General features: G+C 38.7%; 1 long non-coding RNA gene across 2 annotated transcripts; it reads right to left on the minus strand.

The window, feature by feature from the left end:
• Window positions 1-584: 584 nt before the first annotated feature.
• LOC141378819 (uncharacterized) lies at window positions 585-7,077 on the minus strand. Of its 2 annotated transcripts, none has more exons than XR_012394305.1 (2): window positions 6,831-7,077; window positions 585-2,125 (listed from the first exon to the last, which is right to left on the minus strand). It is a non-coding gene; the product is annotated as an uncharacterized lncRNA (long non-coding RNA). The 2 variants fall into 2 exon arrangements; XR_012394306.1 differs by having other exon boundaries at window positions 6,759-7,077.
• Between the last annotated feature and the right edge of the window lie 2,713 nt (window positions 7,078-9,790).

Here is a 9,790-nt window from a genome sequence, read left to right on the forward strand (position 1 = left end):
AGAGGCCGCGGTGAAAGTTAGTCATTCGGAGTGCTGTCATGTCTCTTCTCCTCTACTTTCCAACATGGCCGACTGCGTAGTCTACCTTGAGACAGCAGAGAACATCCCCTCCCGCTTCAAAGGTTCTCTCGCCTTTTTCATCTCTGTGTACCAGCCCACGGCCAGAGCCATGGATTAATATTTCAAAACATGTTTCCCTCTTTCTCTCTCTCTCTACCTCCTTTCCTGCCCCCCCCTCCCCCTTGCTGTCTCATATACACAGTCCTCGTTCCCTGTTCACCACTTACTCTCTCTCTCTCTCTCGCTCTCTCTCGCAGCCTGGCTGCAGACACGTGTGATATTTTCCCATATCTCATGTTTTGCTGCTCTGCTGCTCCCAGGGCCCAATCACTGGAGCAGTATGTTTTATGAATTAATAAGAGATGATCCTGGAAGGTCCAGGGAGGCAGCTAAGAGAGAGCCAAGAGCACAAAGATGGAGCGAGCGAGAGAGAGAGCGAGGAGAGAAAAAAAAAGAGAGAGGGTGGAGGCTGCAGTCGAATTTTAATGAGCACCAAGGGGAATATCAGATTTTTTTTTTCTCCCCCTAGTTTTTTTTTCTGTGGATATCCAATGGCACACTGCTCTAAATCACTGTCATGCAAACAAGGTATTTCCCATCATGCCCTTGGTTTTTGGCTGGTAAGTGTGTCACCGTGTGGTACAGCTTGGCTCGCTGGGTGCACCTGCTCCGCTGTCCTAATTGAACAGATGATCTGCCAATTTGTCATGTTTATCTTCAGCGCCTTTCCTCGGCGGCTTGCCCACTCCCCACAGCCCCCTCGCAACACGCTGCAGATGTTAGCAGCATTTTTTATGACAGATCTTGTAGTCATTACTGAATAATTCATGCTTGCATTAATGTCTTCAGATAGCATCTCCAGCTCCCTCCACCTCCTCCTTCCTCTCTCTCTCTCTCTCTCTCTATCAGCCGCTCGTTTTTCACTCATCCCCACCCCCCCTTTCCTCTTCCCTCAATCACATGGGAAAACTTTATTATGCCTCCCTCTGACGGCAAAGTATACGGATAAAATACCCCCCATTGATATGAAAATAGGATTTAAATTATTCACCGAGGTTTAAAGGTTAGTTGAAGGTTATTACTTGGGGACAGGCATAAAGGGAGGAGAGCGAGTCTCTCGGTGCATTGTTCACTGGCGAGCAGACGAGGCGTCGGTGAAAGGCTAATTTGCAGCGCATGCTGCAGTGGCCTCTTGTGAATAAAGCCCAAAGCCTCTCAGGAGATTTTAACATGGGAGAAGTCAATTATTTATAAGGAAATTATGTCAGGCTTTTTCGCCCCGACGAAAAACATTTCAGCCTGTAAATAAGGTGGGGAGCGTGTGCGTTTCCGCTCCATCCGATTGCCGTTCTCAAGATTATTATGACATGTCATTTTTCCGCTCAGCCCAGCCAGGCGAGGATAATAAGAGAGCATCTTGGAAAGGGAGGTGTCCTTTGAGATTGCCTTCAACATAAATCAGATCAGTTGAAACGCTTGCAGGTTTTATGTGGGTTGGATAATGGGGCTTAGAATACAGTGGACTTAATAAATCATTCCCTTTGTTGGTGTGTGCGCTTTTTTTCCCTTCTCCGGGTTAAGAGCCAGAGCCGGTTCAGCGGTTGGTCCCTCTGTTCTTACGCCACACTGGATCTCCATAGCAACCACGCGTGCAGGTACCGTGCTTTAGCGGGGAGTCATGAGGAGCTGTGTGATGATGTGGATGCACCTCCTCCTCCTTCACAGGCGTATACAAACACATTCGCACCCTCCTATTTTAATCTCCTTCTCCTACTGCGGAGTGACCTGAGGAGGTTTGTTTACAGAGCTTTGTTTATGTTCTCTTATAACTCCCTGTCTCTTTGTCTCTGTCTCATTTGCATATTCCCACACAGCACTCCTCCTCCTCCTCCTCCTTCTGCTCGCTGTGAAAACACTCGGAGGCTGTTTGCTTTCTTGTCATTTCTCCTCTGATTTTATGACCCCACCGTTCACGTGTCGTACTCAATTATAAATTAGATTATTCCAGCAATCCCAAAACTCTTTATGCCATTAGTGTGTGGTTCTCTGTGGTCCGCCTGGTGATCTGGTGGAAAGAAAGTAAATAAAGAAGATAATTAAAAAATTATACTGGTAAATTTTGACTGCTTCCAAATATTTTTCAGCTTTGGACGATATGGCCAACTCTTCTGCCAAGTTTACCTTTTTTCCTGGATTGTACAATATGTTTTCTGACTGCAAATTTATAATCAAAAGTGAAGTCATTAGGGCGAGGCAAGGCAAGGCAAGTTTATTTATATAGCACATTTCATACACATTGGCAATTCAGAGTGCTTTACATAAACAAGAATAAAAGAGACAAGTATAAGAAAATAAAAACAAATAATAAAAATAAAAACAAATAATAAGAATTATAAAAATAACAATAAAAAATAGATAAAACAGATAAATATACTATATGTTTATATAGTATATTGATATTTTAAAAAGGTGAAATTTAATGCCCCATTTCCACTGAGTGGTACTGTACAGTTCGGTACGCTTTTATGGCTGTTTCCACTGTTAAAAGTGCCGTACTGTACCACTTTTTGGGTATCCTTTCGAAAGGGTACCTGGCACAACAAAACGGTACTAAATAGCAGAGCAAGATGCACAGCTGAACGCTATTGGTTTACAGAGACACATCACTAGCGCGTGCACAAGCCAGGAGAATGAAAACATAGGAAGAGCCGTTTTTAAATACACAGCCGAGACATTACACAGTAATAATATATGCATATAGTAACGAGCCATGGTCCACCCCAAGCTCAAACAAACCTTGTCAACATCCTGATGAACAGCCACAAAGCCAAGAAGAAGAACAGAATCTACCGTTCTTCGATGTTATTTACAAGGCCGTTTAAAGCACAAGCGGTTTTACTTTCTAAAGAGAGAGAGCTCACTGCACGTCTATATTTGAAATTACAAACTTCTTGAGCTGATGATAATAACTTGTTCATGATTATTAAAGCGCTTCTGACATCTGATCCTTTCAGAAATGGACAAAAGTGAGAGTGACAAACGAATAAAAAAAATAAGAAGCTCAAAAACTTTTTTTCAGAACACCTAAAACTTGAACAAACTGCAATGTTTTACTATTATCATCACCTTTTGGACTATTATGATCTCAGAATGACAGAATTTTTTTCTAACAAGAGGTTACAGGTGCTGTTGAAGATTAAAGATGCAGATGAGAGGTTTGCACTGACTGTTGGCTATATGTTACATGTTGTTTTTGAAGCCAAATAAGGACTGAATGTATGTCGGGTAAAGTTTTTCTGTAATTGGTAACATATCTGAGACTTTAAGGGGCTGTGTTCATATATGTTGCATTTGTTTATTTATTTTATATAATTGCAAACATATCGGACTGTACCACTGGAAACAGCCATAAAAGTTGATGTTTTATAAAATACGACAAATTGAACTGTAAATGTTGTTTATTTTTAATAATATGCTTTATTTTACGTAAACTCTGTATTTTCTATGCTTATTCAAATACTGTGAAAAAAACCAAATCACATTAATAATACATAGTATCAAGGTGGTGCTTTTTTAAATTAGTGTTCTTATTAAATCAGACATGTTCTGAAAAGTTTGAAGGCCACTAATGCTAACGCCTCATCTGATTTAATGTGGTTTAATGCCATTTGTCAATTTCAAGGGCACAAACGCCTTTTATTTTGGTTAATCTACAGGATTTGGTAGAAGTAGCGATTGCTCACTCGGAACAAAACATTTGATTGTGTTAAACCGAACACCTCCTTGGGAATTTCCTCCCATTAGTTTTTAAGATAAGTGAGAGTCATTAGTTAGCAGGATTTGCGCCGGCTTTCCTAGGCTCCAGTGTATGTGTGTGTGTGCGCGCACATTAATACTTTAAATGGAAGTGTAGTCACATCAAAGATCCACAAGATGAGAGGAAGAATTAATTGCAACCTTGGGAAAGTGAGACAGAGCTGTATGTGGTAGTTTGTGCCGAGTCCCTTGCCTCCATCCGTCCAGTCCCTTTCATCCTCGCTCCTTCTTTTCCCCTCATTCCTTGTTTTGTCAGGAACGTTTATTCTGAGCTTTAAGCCGCCTCGTAGATGCCTCTGAGTGATGTTAATTACAACCGTTACCACAATTCATGCTGAGTGTCAATTTTCATCCCTATAGATGCTCTCTCCATTTTCTCACCAGTTGAGTATTCATTTGCTCTGAATAATACCGAGCTTATCAAAGTCAATCAGCTGTGAAACTCATTTTCAGATGGAAAATTTGAGGCTATTCTTACTTAATTTGGTAAAGACTGCTTTATTTGCCCGTTCATAGAGCTCAGAAATTTGTCGGTTAGGCCGTGACAGCAGAACACTTTGTTTTTGATAGTTTCAGAGCAGATCGTTAACTGAAAATAAGGAACTCGTGAGAGGCTCGACTGAAGCACTCTAGCAGAAAGGCAGTTCCAGATGGCCGAGCGCTGGTCGAGAAAGCAGATGTGCTTAAATAGGAACACACACACATCACGCTGTTCCGCTTCTTCAAATGGAGCATAGGAGGCTGTCATATATCACTAAAACACATATACTGGTGCATTCATGCAGGAAAACACGCATTCACACTCGTAGGGTCCTTCTCTCTGTCTGTGGATCTGGCTCAGTAACTTGGAAGTTAATGCCTTCTTGTGATGGTGCTGCTGTTTTGGAAAGGCCCATATTGTGATTTTTTTTTTGTATTATTATTATTTTTTATGACAGTTGTCTTTAAATGCATTCGGTATTTCATCATATTCCTTCATTTTAGTTAATTTAGTTTTACTGAAAAGCTATATTTCTAGTTAACAAAACTGACCTTTAATGCAAACTGCTAAACTGTAAATGGACAACTTTTAATATTTATAAAACCATAAGCTTTATGAAGTAATAATAAACTGCATTTTTATGTAAATATTCTTTGTGTCAGGGTGTTTGCATAAAAATCTTAGGTTTTAGGTAATAGGCTATATTCCATCATGTTATCATGTTTTAAGCGTGTCACATTCAAACTATATGGGCGCACTGCTATGGTTGGATAACAGTTTTGCATATTAAAATAATAGATGGACATTGATGTGATACTTTGAAAATAATCTGAGTCAAAAACATAAATAATATTCATCAAATTTCATGGTATAGACCAGTAGTTCCCAAAGTTGGGGTCGGAACAATGAGCAGGGGTCGCTTGGTGATGTTCAAAAATCAAAGAAATTTGATAAAATTATTAGAATTACCATATTTTATCTATAACCTTCAGAATTTTAAAATAGTATTCAATAGTTATATTAAAAAACTATCTGCAAATAAAAACCCATCTGCCTTTCAATTAGTTTTTTCTTTCCATTGGATTGCAACCTCTTACGTGATTATGGCACAATGTTAAACTTTGACACCTTTAAGGCACTCACATAGGCTACATTAAAAATTAAGACCAAAAATGAACATGGAGGATGATCCCCAAGTGGCAGTCTTCAAAATGGAATCAAGAATAGACTTTTGCTGTACATGTTGTGCCCACCAGTTTCATTCGGTGAGGTTTATATTAAATTAAACAAATTAATAAATGACTATTAAAAAGTCTTGTTTTTAGATTGTTGCACTTTGTGCTGTCAATATGTTTGTGTTTATATATGCTTTTTAGTGTGTGTGTGTGTGTGCATTGTTTTGTGTAATATTCATATGTTTTTAACCACTTTCAAGGATAGTGGGGGTCGCAAGTAACTGGAATTGTTATTTTGGGGGGTTGCGGGCTGAAAGGTTTGGGAACCCCTGGTATAGACCAATCACATTGTGTGTTTTCACAATCGACATTGTGGCCTAATCCAATATAGTAAGTGCTGCATTATCTTTTATTTTTAGTCTTATTTAAAAAGCCTGCCACAAACTGTACCTTTTTTTTAACTTCTGCCATCAAATTTGTCTTACTGGCATGGAACTTCATTAAAAATTCAATTCAAAGATTAAAAGTTTACTAAAAAATTGTTAGTGTTCCATCTGGGACAACACTACTTACATATACAATGCTGTTGAGTGTGTAAGTGCATAATGTATAGTGTGCCGTTTGGGACACAGCTACACTGCACACCAATGGAATGACACAACAGAACCCATTATGTTTGCTTTCAACAAAAAAATGTTTTTGCACTAAGAGATTTAGAGTTCCGATGTTTCGAGCTGATTTACAGTACAGTGACCTTCTGTGAAATATTAGAAAAAATGACTCTAATCTACCTCTAACAACAGTTAAAATCTATATACAATTTAAGAAATCATGTTGAGAGCGTGTTAACAGTCAGTGTAGGATGGTTAAGCTCCAGAAAATCAGTAATGAGGTGTTTTGACAGCGACAGATTTTACAAAAACAGAAGTGGGTTATAAACAACACTTAAATAAGCTTCTTGATTCTTACAATTATCTGTTAATATGCGTGGAGAGCCTTTTATGAACCATGTTTTTTAAAGTGGTCCTTTTTTGACAACAATTCCGTCAATATTTTTCTAGCATTGGCCTCAGAACTTTTCTGTTTTAGGGTCAAGCTCATGACCTTTCACATTTGATATGTACACGGATCCATATCTTGACTGAATGACTAGGCAGGAAAGAATCACAGAACAAATGTGTTTTTGCTGCATATTTGGCATGCATGATAATAACAAATCCACTTACTTGTCACGATTTAGCCCTCGATTTGCTATTTTCGTAGCGTCATGATTGATGAGCGATGTAGATTTGACTTACGCTGTCATTGATGCACCTCAGAGAAGTCCACATTCGTCTCTCTCCCTCAGCCAGCAGATCAGATGTGCGCTGTCAGACAAGGCCGGACTTAATGGATGGTGTCAGCCGAGGGGATCACTGCCATCTCCCTCCCCACTCATCCCTCCAACAAGGCTACAAAAACTGCACTCCATCTCCGGTGAAGCCAAGAGGCACTTCTGCAAGGAGTTTTTCCTGCTGCTCCAAACAGCTTGTCTGATTACAGGCTGATCAATACTTGGCCTCTCTCCCCCTCCTGGCAAGGGAAATGATGCGACACGAGAAGCTGTGACATTGACTGGGCCCTGGAGGGGGTTTCTGAGTATTGGTCTCAGAGAAATGGTCCTGCTATTAACTCAGCTGGCCTCTTCTGCTGTGTCATTGTTAAGCGCTGGCAAGGAAGAGCAGCTCATATTAAACGCCTGACAAATGCCATCATAATTGCACTCTTCGATTTTAATCGATGAAATTAGTCCTTTTTTTAAAGACGTGCCATTGTCAGACAGATTGCTGTGGAAATGAAATCCATCCGTTCACCCCAGCCCTCTTGTTATGTTCTCTAAGGTTCTGTCAATACAGATTTTTCCTGCTATGTTTTGACCGTACCATATAGCAAAATGGCTATTCTGCTATTATGTCTGCCATTAAGAGTCTTGGAGATCTTGCTCTTTTCTCAGTGTGAGTTTTCGTGTCCTTGTGTCTCCATTAGAGTGCTTTCTCTCAAAAAAGCTCTCTGAGCCCTAATGCGCATCGAAATGGCCGCATTCTACTCCAATATTCAGATTAGCGATCAATCAATGGGTGCATTTACATGCAAGCTCTTACGCTCAACGTGTAAGGTCATGTAAACATCCTGAACTGTGTTCAATTGGTGGATAAAGGTCATTAACTGTTTAAGCCCAGTCGACACCATTGTAAACAGTTTTTGGCAGATTTTCTAGTACGCGCATGTCTGTCAAAAATGTTCCAAATTATTTGTTTGTCAACTGACCATTGTTTTCTACACTGTAAAACCCAACAGTCAACTTTTTCAAATGAAATGAGTGTAGTTAACTCAAAATTGACTAAAAGTTAATTTTACTTATTCTCATTACTTATTACCTCATTGTTTGTCATTACTTCAACTTAGATGGAGTAAGTTCACAGTACTCGTATAGATTCGTTTTTTAACTCAAATGGTTCGTAGCAGTCGGTTTCCCCAAATGGTTTAAGTTGACTTAACTTATTGGGTTTTAGGGTGCTTTCACGTCTGTAGTTCCCTTCATTTGGTCCGGACCAAGCGCAATAAATGATACATTGTTGCATTTTCTGCCGTCTTTGGGTTGTTTTCACACCACACTAATGGCGTACCAAGACCACCTCTTCAAGCAGGTCTCGGTACGCTTTTTTGGTCCACTTTTGGTGCGCACTCGAGTACAATTTTTGCATTCACACCTGCCCAAACGAACCGCACCAAGAGGGAAAACGAACTGTAGTGCGATTCAACCGAACTAAAGAAGGCACCCTTAAAGTACTCAGTGGGTTCGAGTTCTCTTCATTTTTTGGGTTTTAATGTGCTCAAATTGCTTTGTTTACTCAAATGGATTAAGTTCACGGTACTCATTACGATTAATTTTTAAACAAATATTTTGTTGCACTCGGTTTCCTCAAATAGTTTGTTACATTAACCTTTTGGGTTTTACAGTGTATTAGTAATAGTTCAAATTAATTATACTAATTATTAGGGATGAAACAATTCTCTGTGAGTCAGTTGAAAATCGATTAAAATATGTGACAATTCAAACCAGTAGAAATGTTGAACGAATCGTGATACAGGTGCAAGCTCACTTTACCTGCACGTCAGCAGAAGCAAGAGGTGGTAAAGTGTGCCAGACAAAACACAAACTGTCTGCAAATACAGCAAAAACTTTTACTTACACTAACAGAACAATGAATATGATGCACATAAACCATCAGCACAGTGAAAAACTACTGTCACAGGTGTCCATTTGCAAAAAAGATTGCACGGTGCATCAGCATTTTCATCGCAAAAGTGTGAAGATGTTTTTCAGACGAATAGAAAAAAGGTTGTTTTGGTACGGAAGCAAGTATTAGATTATTTTTACTTTCTCCTTTACAAATTAGTTTATGCATACTTGAATAATTTGCTTGTTATATATGCTTGTTGTATACTAAATAATTATACAAGTAATATTAATTATTCACCTTCATCACGTTGTTCAACTCCTGTCTCTAGTAGTCTGTCTAAAGGTACGCATTTGTACTTAAAGGGTCCATATTGGTACCTCAAAAGTATATACTAGTACCTAAAAAATGTAACAGGAACACTTTTGTTATAATAATAATAATAATAATAATAATAATAATAATAATATATACCCTTGAGGTATTAACATGGACCTTTTTAGGTACAAATTTGTACCTTTTGAAAAGGTACCACCCCGGTGACAGCTTGCGTACCTTTATTTCTGAGAGTGTATTAAACTTTAAAATTAGTAAATTTATAATAAGTTTTTTATGGCAGTGGCCTGTCCCCTGGATCAGAGGGCCTGTTGGCCACCTCTGTACACACTGCTCTCTGGTTTAGAAAACGCTTTTTACACCAGTCATCTCAGTCCCCAGTGAAAGAGTTTTTTCAGCAGGGGACATTGTAAATGTTCAAAGACCTTATCTAATGCTAAAAACACAGATATGCTGATATTTCTTTTTAAAGAAGTAAAATCCGAGCACAGTCACAGTTTTAGTTTGTTTTTATCAATGAGTCTTCTTATTTTGTTTTCTTCTTTTTTGGATATTATTTGTTTTTAAAATAGCAGTTTAATTATAGCAGAAAGTGTTTTATTTTGCAAAAAATGTGCAGCATTTAAGAAAAAAATTAAAGGCCTCTTCACCTTCAATTTGTTTCAAATAATTTTGTTAAAAATCACGACTAAATTGTAAAT

The sequence above is a fragment of the Danio rerio genome, chromosome 18 (genome assembly GCF_049306965.1).
Source record: "Danio rerio strain Tuebingen ecotype United States chromosome 18, GRCz12tu, whole genome shotgun sequence".
Classification (NCBI taxonomy): domain Eukaryota; kingdom Metazoa; phylum Chordata; class Actinopteri; order Cypriniformes; family Danionidae; genus Danio; species Danio rerio.